This window comes from Oncorhynchus gorbuscha, unplaced genomic scaffold (genome assembly GCF_021184085.1).
Source record: "Oncorhynchus gorbuscha isolate QuinsamMale2020 ecotype Even-year unplaced genomic scaffold, OgorEven_v1.0 Un_scaffold_4340, whole genome shotgun sequence".
Classification (NCBI taxonomy): Eukaryota; Metazoa; Chordata; class Actinopteri; order Salmoniformes; family Salmonidae; genus Oncorhynchus; species Oncorhynchus gorbuscha.
The window spans coordinates 5395-22741 of NW_025748375.1; the positions used below are offsets into that span (position 1 = coordinate 5395).

The 17347-nt window shown below is 46.7% G+C and overlaps 1 long non-coding RNA gene across 1 annotated transcript; it reads left to right on the top strand.

The window, feature by feature from the left end:
* Positions 1-430: 430 nt before the first annotated feature.
* Positions 431-12589, top strand: LOC124028509. The gene is made up of 3 exons (XR_006837602.1): positions 431-498; positions 1440-1562; positions 12298-12589. It is a non-coding gene; the product is annotated as an uncharacterized LOC124028509 (long non-coding RNA).
* The last annotated feature ends 4758 nt before the right edge of the window (positions 12590-17347 follow it).

Sequence of the window (17347 nt, forward strand, 5' to 3'; positions counted from 1 at the left end):
ACTAACGGTCCTGTCTGTGTTAGATACTAACTGTCTGTCTGTGTTAGATACTAACTGTCTGTCTGTGTTAGATACTAACTGTCTATCTGTGTTAGGTACGGTGGAGTCTGTGTTAGATACTAACTGTCTGTCTGTGTTAGATACCAACTGTCTGTCTGTGTTAGGTACGGTGGAGTCTGTGTTAGATCCTGTCTGTGTTAGATACTAACTGTCTGTCTGTGTTAGGTACGGTGGAGTCTGTGTTAGATCCTGTCTGTGTTAGATACTAACTGTCTGTCTGTGTTAGATACTAACTGTCTGTCTGTGTCAGATCCTGTTTGTGTTAGATACTAACTGTCTGTCTGTGTTAGATACTAACTGTCTGTCTGTGTCAGATCCTGTTTGTGTTAGATACTAATGTCTGTCTGTGTCGGTAGGAGTCTGTGTTAGTCCTGTCTGTGGGTTGAGGCTGATACATACACGCCAACGCAGAATCATAGGAGGAGAGAACTCACTGAGGTAAGGAGAGAACTACATATATATATATATACCTGTGTGTTGATGGGTGTTGTAGTTTAATATAATCCAGAATCAGAATCATAGGAGGAGAGAACTACATATATATACTGGTGTGTTGATGGGTGTTGTAGTTTAATATAATACAGATGTATTAATTATATACATGGTGTGTTGTTGGGTGTTGTAGTTCTAGTATGTGTGTATGTTGGGTGTTGTAGTTCTAGTATGTTAGTTCTAGTATCAGTGTTGGGTGTTGTAGTTCTAGTATCAGTTTATGTTGGGTGTTGTAGTTCTAGTATCCGTGTATGTTGGGTGTTGTAGTTCTAGTATCAGTTTATGTTGGGTGTTGTAGTTCTAGTATCAGTATATGTTGGGTGTTGTAGTTCTAGTATCCGTGTATGTTGGGTGTGGTTGTTCTAGTATCCGTGTATGTTGGGTGTTGTAGTTCTAGTATCAGTATATGTTGGGTGTTGTAGTTCTAGTATCCGTGTATGTTGGGTGTTGTAGTTCTAGTATATTATTATTATTATTAGTATCCGTGTATGTTGTATGTTGGGTGTTGTAGTTCTAGTATATTATTATTATTATTAGTATCCGTGTATGTTGTATGTTGGGTGTTGTAGTTCTAGTATCCGTGTATGTTGGGTGTTGTAGTTCTAGTATATTATTATTATTATTAGTATCCGTGTATGTTGTATGTTGGGTGTTGTAGTTGGGTATCCGTGTATGTTGGGTGTTGTAGTTCTAGTATATTATTATTATTTTTATCCGTGTGTTGTATGTTGGGTGTTGTAGTTGTGTCCGTGTGTGTGTGTGTGTGTGTGTGTGTGTGTGTGTGTGTGTGTGTGTGTGTGTGTGTGTGTGTGTGTGTGTGTGTGTGTGTGTGTGTGTGTGTGTGTGTGTGTGTGTGTGTGTGTGTGTGTGTGTGTGTGTGTGTGTAGGGGAGGCTGGCCATGGCAGGCTGCGGTGCGTCTCAGAGGCTCTCGGGGGGACGGAAGGTTGGTGTGTGGAGCGACTCTCATCAGCTCCTGTTGGGTACTCACCTCAGCTCACTGCTTTAAGAGGTAACTCACCTCACTGCTTTAAGAGGTAACTCACCTCAGCTCACTGCTTTAAGAGGTAACTCACCTCAGCTCACTGCTTTAAGAGGTAACTCACCTCAGCTCACTGCTTTAAGAGGTAACTCACCTCAGCTCACTGCTTTAAGAGGTAACTCACCTCAGCTCACTGCTTTAAGAGGTAACTCACCTCAGCTCACTGCTTTAAGAGGTAACTCACCTCACTGCTTTAAGAGGTAACTCACCTCACTGCTTTAAGAGGTAACTCACCTCACTGCTTTAAGAGGTAACTCACCTCACTGCTTTAAGAGGTAACTCACCTCACTGCTTTAAGAGGTAACTCACCTCACTGCTTTAAGAGGTAACTCACCTCACTGCTTTAAGAGGTAACTCACCTCACTGCTTTAAGAGGTAACTCACCTCACTGCTTTAAGAGGTAACTCACCTCAGCTCACTGCTTTAAGAGGTAACTCACCTCACTGCTTTAAGAGGTAACTCACCTCAGCTCACTGCTTTAAGAGGTAACTCACCTCAGCTCACTGCTTTAAGAGGTAACTCACCTCACTCACTTTAAGAGGTAACTCAGCTCACTGCTTTAAGAGGTAACTCAGCTCACTGCTTTAAGAGGTAACTCACCTCAGCTCACTCAGCTCACCTCACTGCTTTAAGAGGTAACTCACCTCAGCTCACTGCTTTAAGAGGTAACTCACCTCAGCTCACTGCTTTAAGAGGTAACTCACCTCACTGCTTTAAGAGGTAACTCACCTCACTGCTTTAAGAGGTAACTCACCTCACTGCTTTAAGAGGTAACTCACCTCACTGCTTTAAGAGGTAACTCACCTCACTGCTTTAAGAGGTAACTCACCTCACTGCTTTAAGAGGTAACTCACCTCACTGCTTTAAGAGGTAACTCACCACTGCTTTAAGAGGTAACTCACTCACTCTTTAAGAGGTACTCACTGCTTTAAGAGGTAACTCACCTCAGCTCACTGCTTTAAGAGGTAACTCACCTCACTGCTTTAAGAGGTAACTCACCTCAGCTCACTGCTTTAAGAGGTAACTCACCTCAGCTCACTGCTTTAAGAGGTAACTCACCTCACTGCTTTAAGAGGTAACTCACCTCACTGCTTTAAGAGGTAACTGCTCACTGCTTTAAGAGGTAACTCACCTCACTGCTTTAAGAGGTAACTCACCTCACTGCTTTAAGAGGTAACTCACCTCACTGCTTTAAGAGGTAACTCACCTCACTGCTTTAAGAGGTAACTCACCTCACTGCTTTAAGAGGTAACTCACCTCACTGCTTTAAGAGGTAACTCACCTCACTGCTTTAAGAGGTAACTCACCTCACTGCTTTAAGAGGTAACTCACCTCACTGCTTTAAGAGGTAACTCACCTCACTGCTTTAAGAGATAACTCACCTCACTGCTTTAAGAGGTAACTCACCTCACTGCTTTAAGAGGTAACTCACCTCACTGCTTTAAGAGGTAACTCACCTCACCTCACTGCTTTAAGAGGTAACTCACCTCACTGCTTTAAGAGGTAACTCACCTCACCTCACTGCTTTAAGAGGTAACTCACCTCACTGCTTTAAGAGGTAACTCACCTCACTGCTTTAAGAGGTAACTCACCTCACTGCTTTAAGAGGTAACTCACCTCACCTCACTGCTTTAAGAGGTAACTCACCTCACTGCTTTAAGAGGTAACTCACCTCACTGCTTTAAGAGGTAACTCACCTCAGCTCACTGCTTTAAGAGGTAACTCACCTCACTGCTTTAAGAGGTAACTCACCTCAGCTCACTGCTTTAAGAGGTAACTCACCTCAGCTCACTGCTTTAAGAGGTAACTCACGTCACCGCTTTAAGAGGTAACTCAGCTCACTGCTTTAAGAGGTAACTCACCTCACTGCTTTAAGAGGTAACTCACCTCACTGCTTTAAGAGGTAACTCACCTCACTGCCTTAAGAGGTAACTCACCTCACTGCTTTAAGAGGTAACTCACCTCACTGCTTTAAGAGGTAACTCACCTCACTGCTTTAAGAGGTAACTCACCTCACTGCTTTAAGAGGTAACTCACCTCACTGCTTTAAGAGGTAACTCACCTCACTGCTTTAAGAGGTAACTCACCTCACTGCTTTAAGAGATAACTCACCTCACTGCTTTAAGAGGTAACTCACCTCACTGCTTTAAGAGGTAACTCACCTCACTGCTTTAAGAGGTAACTCACCTCACTGCTTTAAGAGGTAACTCACCTCACTGCTTTAAGAGGTAACTCACCTCACTGCTTTAAGAGGTAACTCACCTCACCTCACTGCTTTAAGAGGTAACTCACCTCACTGCTTTAAGAGGTAACTCACCTCACTGCTTTAAGAGGTAACTCAAACCAGACAGTGGTTGAGACAGACAACACAACATTCATCTAGTCACTTCATCAACATCTAGTTTAGAGAGACAGACACCTCAACATTCATCTAGTCACTTCATCAACATCTAGTTTAGAGAGACAGACACCACAACATTCATCTAGTCACTTCATCAACATCTAGTTTAGAGAGACAGACACCACAACATTAATCTAGTCACTTCATCAACATCTAGTTTAGAGAGACAGACAACACAACATTCATCTAGTCACTTCATCAACATCTAGTTTGAGACAGTAATCTAGTCACTTCATCAACATCTGTCATTCATCTGTCTGTCTGTCTGTCTGTCTGTCTGTCTGTCTGTCTGTCTGTCTGTCTGTCTGTCTGTCTGTCTGTCTGTCTGTCTGTCTGTCTGTCTGTCTGTCTGTCTGTCTGTCTGTCTGTCTGTCTGTCTGTCTGTCTGTCTGTCTGTCTGTCTGTCTGTCTGTCTGTCTGTCTGTCTGTCTGTCTGTCTGTGAGGTTAAGTTGCGGGGAGCCAATTTTGAGTGTGATGCATATCTCCATGTTGCATGTGATGATCTGAGTTCGATATAAATACTGTGTCTCTCAGCCCCTCTACAGATTTTATCTGGGATATTTTCAAATGTTTGAGTTTGTTATGAAAAACCAGAGACAGATCAGGTCACACTCACACACACATTCTCACACTCACCCACACACACACTCACTCACACACACACACATTCTTAGACTCCACTCACACACAGAGTGCCAGAGTGCATTTCTGTCTCAGTGTTTCTCGATTTGAGAGAAAGACCAGCAGAAGCATTCAAAACCAGTCCCTAAAACCAGTTCCCTAAAACCAGTTCCTAAAACCAGTTCCCTAAAACCAGTTCCTAAAACCAGTCCCTAAAACCAGTTTCCTAAAACCAGTTCCTAAAACCAGTTTCCTAAAACCAGTTCCTAAAACCAGTTCCCTAAAACCAGTTCCTAAAACCAGTTCCCTAAAACCAGTTCCCTAAAACCAGTTCCCTAAAACCAGTTCCTAAAACCAGTTCCTAAAACCAGTTCCCTAAAACCAGTTCCCTAAAACCAGTTCCTAAAACCAGTTCCCTAAAACCAGTTCCCTAAAACCAGTTCCTAAAACCAGTTCCCTAAAACCAGTTTCCTAAAACCATTTCCTAAAACCAGTTCAGTATTAATATCTGATTCAGATAAATATACATGAAGTAATTCAATATGATACATTCAATGTCTACATTAGTGAATTGCTGTATGGGTGCGTTCAACAGGATTTGTTGTCCTGGATTTAATTAAACACATTTTCACAATCATCGATTGAAATGCTGGTCCAGAATTAGGGTTCGTCTGTATGTATCTGGGGAAACCAGATCAGATCAAATCATTTTCACAATCCTCTATTGAAATGATGGTCCATAATCATTTTGAGGAGAGGAGAGGAGAGGAGAGGAGAGGAGTCCTTCTGTAGCTCAGTTGGTAGAGCATGGCGCTTGTAACGCCAGGGTAGTGGGTTCTATTCCCGGGACCACCCATACGTAGAATGTATGCACACATGACTGTAAGTCGCTTTGGATAAAAGCGTCCGCTAAATGGCATATATTATTATATTATAGGAGAGGAGAGGAGAGGAGAGGTCTGGTCCAGAATTAGAGTTCATCTGTATGTATCTGGGGAAACCAGCCCTTTGAAGTGCTTTATAATTTAGACTAGAGATTATAGACCTGATTCTTCAGTTGACTGATCAGGTTCTGATATTCCCTGGTTCTACAGTTGACTGATCAGGTTCTGATATTCCCTGGTTCTACAGTTGACTGATCAGGTTCTGATATTCCCTGGTTCTACAGTTGACTGATCAGGTTCTGATATTCCCTGGTTCTACAGTTGACTGATCATATTCCCTGGTTCTACAGTTGACTGATCAGGTTCTGATATTCCTGGTTCTACAGTTGACTGATCAGGTTCTGATATTCACAGTTGACTGATCAGGTTCTGATATTCCCTGGTTCTACAGTTGACTGATCAGGTTCTGATATTCCCTGGTTCTACAGTTGACTGATCAGGTTCTGATATTCCCTGGTTCTACAGTTGACTGATCAGGTTCTGATATTCCCTGGTTCTACAGTTGACTGATCAGGTTCTGATATTCCCTGGTTCTTCAGTTGACTGATCAGGCTCAGATGAAAGTTAAAGGAGAAATCTGGGACTGGGACATCCATTTTTTAAACCCAGTGCAGTTTTAGCAGGCCGTGATATCTCTGCAGGTCGACACTCACAGTCTAAATGGGGGACTTCCGAATTTGAGGTGTCACCTTTCAATACTGCTGTAATAGAGATGGCATTCACACACACACACACACACACACACACACACACACACACACACACACACACACACACACACACACACACACACACACACACACACACACACACACACACACACACACACACACACACACACACACACACACACACACACGGATGTAGACGCAGGAATATGGACATGATGTCGTCACTCCTAAAGATACAACAGGTCAATTAACCACCGATCTATTGGAGAACAACGAGATATTCAGATCGGAAAGCAAACGGTCCAGAGTAGGAGGGACTGTGTCCTGCTGTGGTACTGACTGTCTGTCTCCCAGAGTAGGAGGGACTGTGTCCTGCTGTGGTACTAATGGTCTGTCTCCCAGAGTAGGAGGGACTGTGTCCTGCTGTGGTACTGACTGTCTGTCTCCCAGAGTAGGAGGGACTGTGTCCTGCTGTGGTACTGACTGTCTGTCTCCCAGAGTAGGAGGGACTGTGTCCTGCTGTGGTACTGACTGTCTGTCTCCCAGAGTAGGAGGGACTGTGTCCTGCTGTGGTACTAACGGTCTGTCTCCCAGAGTAGGAGGGACTGTGTCCTGCTGTGGTACTAACGGTCTGTCTCCCAGAGTAGGAGGGACTGTGTCCTGCTGTGGTACTAATGGTCTGTCTCCCAGAGTAGGAGGGACTGTGTCCTGCTGTGGTACTGACTGTCTGTCTCCCAGAGTAGGAGGGACTGTGTCCTGCTGTGGTACTAACGGTCTGTCTCCCAGAGTAGGAGGGACTGTGTCCTGCTGTGGTACTGATGGTCTGTCTCCCAGAGTAGGAGGGACTGTGTCCTGCTGTGGTACTGATGGTCTGTCTCCCAGAGTAGGAGGGACTGTGTCCTGCTGTGGTACTGATGGTCTGTCTCCCAGAGTAGGAGGGACTGTGTCCTGCTGTGGTACTAACGGTCTGTCTCCCAGAGTAGGAGGGACTGTGTCCTGCTGTGGTACTGACGGTCTGTCTCCCAGAGTAGGGGGGACTGTGTCCTGCTGTGGTACTGACTGTCTGTCTCCCAGAGTAGGAGGGACTGTGTCCTGCTGTGGTACTGACGGTCTGTCTCCCAGAGTAGGAGGGACTGTGTCCTGCTGTGGTACTGACTGTCTGTCTCCCAGAGTAGGAGGGACTGTGTCCTGCTGTGGTACTGACTGTCTGTCTCCCAGAGTAGGAGGGACTGTGTCCTGCTGTGGTACTAACGGTCTGTCTCCCAGAGTAGGAGGGACTGTGTCCTGCTGTGGTACTGACTGTCTGTCTCCCAGAGTAGGAGGGACTGTGTCCTGCTGTGGTACTAACGGTCTGTCTCCCAGAGTAGGAGGGACTGTGTCCTGCTGTGGTACTGATGGTCTGTCTCCCAGAGTAGGAGGGACTGTGTCCTGCTGTGGTACTGATGGTCTGTCTCCCAGAGTAGGAGGGACTGTGTCCTGCTGTGGTACTGATGGTCTGTCTCCCAGAGTAGGAGGGACTGTGTCCTGCTGTGGTACTAACGGTCTGTCTCCCAGAGTAGGAGGGACTGTGTCCTGCTGTGGTACTGACGGTCTGTCTCCCAGAGTAGGGGGGACTGTGTCCTGCTGTGGTACTGACTGTCTGTCTCCCAGAGTAGGAGGGACTGTGTCCTGCTGTGGTACTGATGGTCTGTCTCCCAGAGTAGGAGGGACTGTGTCCTGCTGTGGTACTAACGGTCTGTCTCCCAGAGTAGGAGGGACTGTGTCCTGCTGTGGTACTAACGGTCTGTCTCCCAGAGTAGGAGGGACTGTGTCCTGCTGTGGTACTAACGGTCTGTCTCCCAGAGTAGGAGGGACTGTGTCCTGCTGTGGTACTAACGGTCTGTCTCCCAGAGTAGGAGGGACTGTGTCCTGCTGTGGTACTAACGGTCTGTCTCCCAGAGTAGGAGGGACTGTGTCCTGTTAAATGTGTCCTGCTGTGGATCTAACGGTCTGTCTCCCAGAGTAGGAGGGACTGTGTCCTGCTGTGGTACTGACGGTCTGTCTCCCAGAGTAGGAGGGACTGTGTCCTGCTGTGGTACTGACTGTCTGTCTCCCAGAGTAGGAGGGACTGTGTCCTGCTGTGGTACTGACGGTCTGTCTCCCAGAGTAGGAGGGACTGTGTCCTGCTGTGGTACTGACTGTCTGTCTCCCAGAGTAGGAGGGACTGTGTCCTGCTGTGGTACTGACTGTCTGTCTCCCAGAGTAGGAGGGACTGTGTCCTGCTGTGGTACTAACGGTCTGTCTCCCAGAGTAGGAGGGACTGTGTCCTGCTGTGGTACTGACTGTCTGTCTCCCAGAGTAGGAGGGACTGTGTCCTGCTGTGGTACTGACGGTCTGTCTCCCAGAGTAGGGGGGACTGTGTCCTGCTGTGGTACTGACTGTCTGTCTCCCAGAGTAGGAGGGACTGTGTCCTGCTGTGGTACTGATGGTCTGTCTCCCAGAGTAGGAGGGACTGTGTCCTGCTGTGGTACTGACGGTCTGTCTCCCAGAGTAGGAGGGACTGTGTCCTGCTGTGGTACTAACGGTCTGTCTCCCAGAGTAGGAGGGACTGTGTCCTGCTGTGGTACTAACGGTCTGTCTCCCAGAGTAGGAGGGACTGTGTCCTGCTGTGGTACTAACGGTCTGTCTCCCAGAGTAGGAGGGACTGTGTCCTGCTGTGGTACTAACGGTCTGTCTCCCAGAGTAGGAGGGACTGTGTCCTGCTGTGGTACTGACTGTCTGTCTCCCAGAGTAGGAGGGACTGTGTCCTGCTGTGGTACTAACGGTCTGTCTCCCAGAGTAGGAGGGACTGTGTCCTGCTGTGGTACTGACTGTCTGTCTCCCAGAGTAGGAGGGACTGTGTCCTGCTGTGGTACTGACGGTCTGTCTCCCAGAGTAGGGGGACTGTGTCCTGCTGTGGTACTGACTGTCTGTCTCCCAGAGTAGGAGGGACTGTGTCCTGCTGTGGTACTGATGGTCTGTCTCCCAGAGTAGGAGGGACTGTGTCCTGCTGTGGTACTAACGGTCTGTCTCCCAGAGTAGGAGGGACTGTGTCCTGCTGTGGTACTAACGGTCTGTCTCCCAGAGTAGGAGGGACTGTGTCCTGCTGTGGTACTAACGGTCTGTCTCCCAGAGTAGGAGGGACTGTGTCCTGCTGTGGTACTAACGGTCTGTCTCCCAGAGTAGGAGGGACTGTGTCCTGCTGTGGTACTAACGGTCTGTCTCCCAGAGTAGGAGGGACTGTGTCCTGTTAAATGTGTCCTGCTGTGGATCTAACGGTCTGTCTCCCAGAGTAGGAGGGACTGTGTCCTGCTGTGGTACTGACGGTCTGTCTCCCAGAGTAGGGGGGACTGTGTCCTGCTGTGGTACTGACTGTCTGTCTCCCAGAGTAGGAGGGACTGTGTCCTGCTGTGGTACTGACGGTCTGTCTCCCAGAGTAGGAGGGACTGTGTCCTGCTGTGGTACTGACTGTCTGTCTCCCAGAGTAGGAGGGACTGTGTCCTGCTGTGGTACTGACTGTCTGTCTCCCAGAGTAGGAGGGACTGTGTCCTGCTGTGGTACTAACGGTCTGTCTCCCAGAGTAGGAGGGACTGTGTCCTGCTGTGGTACTGACTGTCTGTCTCCCAGAGTAGGAGGGACTGTGTCCTGCTGTGGTACTAACGGTCTGTCTCCCAGAGTAGGAGGGACTGTGTCCTGCTGTGGTACTGATGGTCTGTCTCCCAGAGTAGGAGGGACTGTGTCCTGCTGTGGTACTGATGGTCTGTCTCCCAGAGTAGGAGGGACTGTGTCCTGCTGTGGTACTGATGGTCTGTCTCCCAGAGTAGGAGGGACTGTGTCCTGCTGTGGTACTAACGGTCTGTCTCCCAGAGTAGGAGGGACTGTGTCCTGCTGTGGTACTGACGGTCTGTCTCCCAGAGTAGGGGGGACTGTGTCCTGCTGTGGTACTGACTGTCTGTCTCCCAGAGTAGGAGGGACTGTGTCCTGCTGTGGTACTGATGGTCTGTCTCCCAGAGTAGGAGGGACTGTGTCCTGCTGTGGTACTAACGGTCTGTCTCCCAGAGTAGGAGGGACTGTGTCCTGCTGTGGTACTAACGGTCTGTCTCCCAGAGTAGGAGGGACTGTGTCCTGCTGTGGTACTAACGGTCTGTCTCCCAGAGTAGGAGGGACTGTGTCCTGCTGTGGTACTAACGGTCTGTCTCCCAGAGTAGGAGGGACTGTGTCCTGCTGTGGTACTAACGGTCTGTCTCCCAGAGTAGGAGGGACTGTGTCCTGTTAAATGTGTCCTGCTGTGGATCTAACGGTCTGTCTCCCAGAGTAGGAGGGACTGTGTCCTGTTAAATGTGTCCTGCTGTGGTACTGACTGTCTGTCTCCCAGAGTAGGAGGGACTGTGTCCTGCTGTGGTACTAACGGTCTGTCTCCCAGAGTAGGAGGGACTGTGTCCTGTTAAATGTGTCCTGCTGTGGTACTGACTGTCTGTCTCCCAGAGTAGGAGGGACTGTGTCCTGCTGTGGTACTAACGGTCTGTCTCCCAGAGTAGGAGGGACTGTGTCCTGCTGTGGTACTAACGGTCTGTCTCCCAGAGTTGGAGGGACTGTGTCCTGTTAAATGTGTCCTGCTGTGGTACTAACGGTCTGTCTCCCAGAGTAGGGGGGACTGTGTCCTGCTGTGGTACTAACGGTCTGTCTCCCAGAGTAGGAGGGACTGTGTCCTGCTGTGGTACTGATGGTCTGTCTCCCAGAGTAGGAGGGACTGTGTCCTGCTGTGGTACTGATGGTCTGTCTCCCAGAGTAGGAGGGACTGTGTCCTGCTGTGGTACTGATGGTCTGTCTCCCAGAGTAGGAGGGACTGTGTCCTGCTGTGGTACTGATGGTCTGTCTCCCAGAGTAGGAGGGACTGTGTCCTGCTGTGGTACTAACGGTCTGTCTCCAGGTACATTCAGATACTCTGATAGAGAGACAGGAAACAGAGAATAGTGTTAGGTACTGTCTCCAGGTACATTCAGATACTCTGATAGAGAGACAGGAAACAGAGAACAGTGGTAGGTACTGTCTCCAGGTACATTCAGATACTCTGATAGAGAGACAGGAAACAGAGAATAGTGTTAGGTACTGTCTCCAGGTACATTCAGATACTCTGATAGAGAGACAGGAAACAGAGAATAGTGTTAGGTACTGTCTCCAGGTACATTCAGATACTCTGATAGAGAGACAGGAAACAGAGAATAGTGTTAGGTACTGTCTCCAGGTACATTCAGATACTCTGATAGAGAGACAGGAAACAGAGAATAGTGTTAGGTACTGTCTCCAGGTACATTCAGATACTCTGATAGAGAGACAGGAAACAGAGAATAGTGTTAGGTACTGTCTCCAGGTACATTCAGATACTCTGATAGAGAGACAGGAAACAGACAATAGTGTTAGGTACTGTCTCCAGGTACATTCAGATACTCTGATAGACAGACAGAAACAGGAAACAGAGAACAGTGGTAGGTACTGTCTCCAGGTACATTCAGATACTCTGATAGACAGACAGGAAACAGGAAACAGAGAACAGTGTTAGGTACTGTCTCCAGGTACATTCAGATACTCTGATAGACAGACAGGAAACAGGAAACAGAGAACAGTGGTAGGTACTGTCTCCAGGTACATTTAGACACTCTGATAACAAATAGGGTTAAGTGCCTTGCTCAACGGCACGTCGACAGATGTTTCACCTAGTCATCTCTGGGATTCAAACTGGCCCAACGCTCTTAATTAACCACTTAACCTGCCGCCCCAAACTAAAACTCTGTACTTTACAGATCTATCAAACTCTAAAACTCTCCTCTCTCTCCTCCAGGGATGGTAACAGTACTAGGTGAGGGTTGGAGATTACCATTCTCTGGTTAACTCTCCTCTCTCTCCTCTAGGGATGGTAACAGTACTAGGTGAGGGTTGGAGATTACCATTCTCTGGTTAACTCTCCTCTCTCTCCTCCAGGGATGGTAACAGTACTAGGTGAGGGCTGGGGATTACCATTCTCTGGTTAACTCTCCCCTCTCTCCTCCAGGCATGGTAACATTACTAAACAGTACAAGGTGAGGGTTGGAGATTACCATTCTCTGGTTCCCGAGGAGTTTGAGGAGGAGTACGCCGTCGATCAGATCGTCCTGCACCCTAGCTACCGTTCCCACAGCAACGACTACGACCTGGCCTTGGTGCGTCTGTCGCCGGGAGTGGCGGGGAAGGGCCGCGGTCGATGTGTGGCGTTCAGTCGGCACGTCCTGCCCGCCTGTCTGCCGCTACGCAAGGAGAGAGTCCTGAAACAGGCTTCCAACTGTCACATCACAGGCTGGGGGGACACAGGTGAGAGGGAGGGGGTGATTTAGTGTGGAAGACGAGGGGGTGTTAGTGGAGAAGACCAGGGGGGGGGGGTGTTAGTGGGTGATTTAGTGGGGAAGACCAGGGGGGGTGTTAGTGGGTGATTTAGTGGGGAAGATGAGGGGGTGTTAGTGGGTGATTTAGTGTGAAAGACCAGGGGGTGTTAGTGGGTGATTTAGTGTGGAAGATGAGGGGGTTTAGTGGGTGATTTAGTGTGGAAGATGAGGGGGTGTTAGTGGGTGATTTAGTGGGGAAGGTGAGGGGGTGTTAGTGGGTGATTTAGTGGGGAAGGTGAGGGGGTGTTAGTGGGTGATTTAGTGGGGAAGACCAGGGGGTGTTAGTGGGTGATTTAGTGTGGAAGATGAGGGGGTGTTAGTGGGTGATTTAGTGGGGAAGGTGAGGGGGTGTTAGTGGGTGATTTAGTGGGGAAGACCAGGGGGTGTTAGTGGGTGATTTAGTGTGGAAGATGAGGGGGTGTTAGTGGGTGATTTAGTGGGGAAGATGAGGGGGTGTTAGTGGGTGATTTAGTGGGGAAGACCAGGGGGTGTTAGTGGGTGATTTAGTGTGGAAGATGAGGGGGTGTTAGTGGGTGATTTAGTGGGGAAGAACAGGGGGTTTAGTGGGTGATTTAGTGTGGAAGATGAGGGGGTGTTAGTGGGTGATTTAGTGGGGAAGATGAAGGGGTGTTAGTGGGTGATTTAGTGTGGAAGATGAGGGGGGTGTTAGTGGGTGATTTAGTGTGGAAGACCAGGGGGGTATTAATGGGTGATTTAGTGGGGAAGACCAGGTGGGTGTTAGTGGGTGATTTAGTGTGGAAGATGAGGGGGGTGTGTAATCGTGTCTCTGATTAAACAGACTAAAGGCCCAGTGTAATGGTAATCGTCTGATTAAACAGACTAAAGGCCCAGTGTAATGGTAATCTCTCTGATTAAACAGACTAAAGGCCCAGTGTAATGGTAATCGTCTGATTAAACAGACTAAAGGCCCAGTGTAATGGTAATCGTCTCTCTGATTAAACAGACTAAAGGCCCAGTGTAATGGTAATCGTCTCTCTGATTAAACAGACTAAAGGCCCAGTGTAATGGTAATCGTCTCTGATTAAACAGACTAAAGGCCCAGTGTAATGGTAAATCTCTCTGATTAAACAGACTAAAGGCCCAGTGTAATGGTAATCGCCTCTGGTAATTCTGATTAAACAGACTAAAGGCCCAGTGTAATGGTAATCGCCTCTCTCTGATTAAACAGACTAAAGGCCCAGTGTAATGGTAATCGTCTCTCTGATTAAACAGACTAAAGGCCCAGTGTAATGGTAATCGTCTCTCTGATTAAACAGACTAAAGGCCCAGTGTAATGGTAATCGTCTGATTAAACAGACTAAAGGCCCAGTGTAATGGTAATAAACAGACTAAAGGCCCAGTGTAATGGTAATCTCTGATTAAACAGACTAAAGGCCCAGTGTAATGGTAATCGTCTCTCTGATTAAACAGACTAAAGGCCCAGTGTAATGGTAATCGTCTCTCTGATTAAACAGACTAAAGGCCCAGTGTAATGGTAATCGTCTCTCTGATTAAACAGACTAAAGGCCCAGTGTAATGGTAATCGTCTGATTAAACAGACTAAAGGCCCAGTGTAATGGTAATCGTCTGATTAAACAGACTAAAGGCTCTCTGATTAAACAGACTAAAGGCCCAGTGTAATGGTAATCGTCTCTCTGATTAAACAGACTAAAGGCCCAGTGTAATGGTAATCGTCTGATTAAACAGACTAAAGGCCCAGTGTAATGGTAATCGTCTGATTAAACAGACTAAAGGCCCAGTGTAATGGTAATCGACTAAAGGCCCTCTCTGATTAAACAGACTAAAGGCCCAGTGTAATGGTAATCGTCTCTCTGATTAAACAGACTAAAGGCCCAGTGTAATGGTAATCGTCTCTCTGATTAAACAGACTAAAGGCCCAGTGTAATGGTAATCGTCTGATTAAACAGACTAAAGGCCCAGTGTAATGGTAATCGTCTGATTAAACAGACTAAAGGCCCAGTGTAATGGTAATCATCTGATTAAACAGACTAAAGGCCCAGTGTAATGGTAATCGTCTCTCTGATTAAACAGACTAAAGGCCCAGTGTAATGGTATCGTCTCTCTGATTAAACAGACTAAAGGCCCAGTGTAATGGTAATCGTCTGATTAAACAGACTAAAGGCCCAGTGTAATGGTAATCGTCTGATTAAACAGACTAAAGGCCCAGTGTAATGGTAATCGTCTCTCTGATTAAACAGACTAAAGGCCCAGTGTAATGGTAATCGTCTCTCTGATTAAACAGACTAAAGGCCCAGTGTAATGGTAATCGTCTCTCTGATTAAACAGACTAAAGGCCCAGTGTAATGGTAATCGTCTCTCTGATTAAACAGACTAAAGGCCCAGTGTAATGGTAATCGTCTCTCTGATTAAACAGACTAAAGGCCCAGTGTAATGGTAATCGTCTCTCTGATTAAACAGACTAAAGGCCCAGTGTAATGGTAATCGTCTCTCTGATTAAACAGACTAAAGGCCCAGTGTAATGGTAATCGTCTCTCTGATTAAACAGACTAAAGGCCCAGTGTAATGGTAATCTCTCTGATTAAACAGACTAAAGGCCCAGTGTAAGTGTAATGGTAATCTCTCTGATTAAACAGACTAAAGGCCCAGTGTAATGGTAATCGTCTCTCTGATTAAACAGACTAAAGGCCCAGTGTAATGGTAATCGTCTGATTAAACAGACTAAAGGCCCAGTGTAATGGTAATCGCCTCTGATTAAACAGACTAAAGGCCCAGTGTAATGGTAATCGTCTCTCTGATTAAACAGACTAAAGGCCCAGTGTAATGGTAATCGTCTCTCTGATTAAACAGACTAAAGGCCCAGTGTAATGGTAATCGTCTGATTAAACAGACTAAAGGCCCAGTGTAATGGTAATCGTCTCTCTGATTAAACAGACTAAAGGCCCAGTGTAATGGTAATCGTCTGATTAAACAGACTAAAGGCCCAGTGTAATGGTAATCATCTCTCTGATTAAACAGACTAAAGGCCCAGTGTAATGGTAATCGTCTCTCTGATTAAACAGACTAAAGGCCCAGTGTAATGGTAATCGTCTCTCTGATTAAACAGACTAAAGGCCCAGTGTAATGGTAATCGTCTGATTAAACAGACTAAAGGCCCAGTGTAATGGTAATCGTCTCTCTGATTAAACAGACTAAAGGCCCAGTGTAATGGTAATCGTCTGATTAAACAGACTAAAGGCCCAGTGTAATGGTAATCGTCTCTCTGATTAAACAGACTAAAGGCCCAGTGTAATGGTAATCATCTCTCTGATTAAACAGACTAAAGGCCCAGTGTAATGGTAATCGTCTCTCTCTGATTAAACAGACTAAAGGCCCAGTGTAATGGTAATCATCTGATTAAACAGACTAAAGGCCCAGTGTAATGGTAATCATCTCTCTGATTAAACAGACTAAAGGCCCAGTGTAATGGTAATCGTCTCTCTGATTGAACAGACTAAAGGCCCAGTGTAATGGTAATCGTCTCTCTGATTAAACAGACTAAAGGCCCAGTGTAATGGTAATCGTCTCTCTGATTAAACAGACTAAAGGCCCAGTGTAATGGTAATCGTCTGATTAAACAGACTAAAGGCCCAGTGTAATGGTAATCGTCTGATTAAACAGACTAAAGGCCCAGTGTAATGGTAATCGTCTCTCTGATTAAACAGACTAAAGGCCCAGTGTAATGGTAATCGTCTGATTAAACAGACTAAAGGCCCAGTGTAATGGTAATCGTCTCTCTGATTAAACAGACTAAAGGCCCAGTGTAATGGTAATCGTCTCTCTGATTAAACAGACTAAAGGCCCAGTGTAATGGTAATCGTCTCTCTGATTAAACAGACTAAAGGCCCAGTGGCCCATGGTAATCGTCTCTCTGATTAAACAGACTAAAGGCCCAGTGTAATGGTAATCGTCTCTGATTAAACAGACTAAAGGCCCAGTGTAATGGTAATCGTCTCTCTGATTAAACAGACTAAAGGCCCAGTGTAATGGTAATCGTCTCTCTGATTAAACAGACTAAAGGCCCAGTGTAATGGTAATCGTCTGATTAAACAGACTAAAGGCCCAGTGTAATGGTAATCGTCTCTCTGATTAAACAGACTAAAGGCCCAGTGTAATGGTAATCGTCTCTCTGATTAAACAGACTAAAGGCCCAGTGTAATGGTAATCGTCTCTCTGATTAAACAGACTAAAGGCCCAGTGTAATGGTAATCGTCTGATTAAACAGACTAAAGGCCCAGTGTAATGGTAATCGTCTCTCTGATTAAACAGACTAAAGGCCCAGTGTAATGGTAATCGTCTCTCTGATTAAACAGACTAAAGGCCCAGTGTAATGGTAATCGTCTCTCTGATTAAACAGACTAAAGGCCCAGTGTAATGGTAATCGTCTGATTAAACAGACTAAAGGCCCAGTGTAATGGTAATCGTCTCTCTGATTAAACAGACTAAAGGCCCAGTGTAATGGTAATCGTCTGATTAAACAGACTAAAGGCCCAGTGTAATGGTAATCGTCTCTGATTAAACAGACTAAAGGCCCAGTGTAATGGTAATCGTCTCTCTGATTAAACAGACTAAAGGCCCAGTGTAATGGTAATCGTCTCTCTGATTAAACAGACTAAAGGCCCAGTGTAATGGTAATCGTCTCTCTGATTAAACAGACTAAAGGCC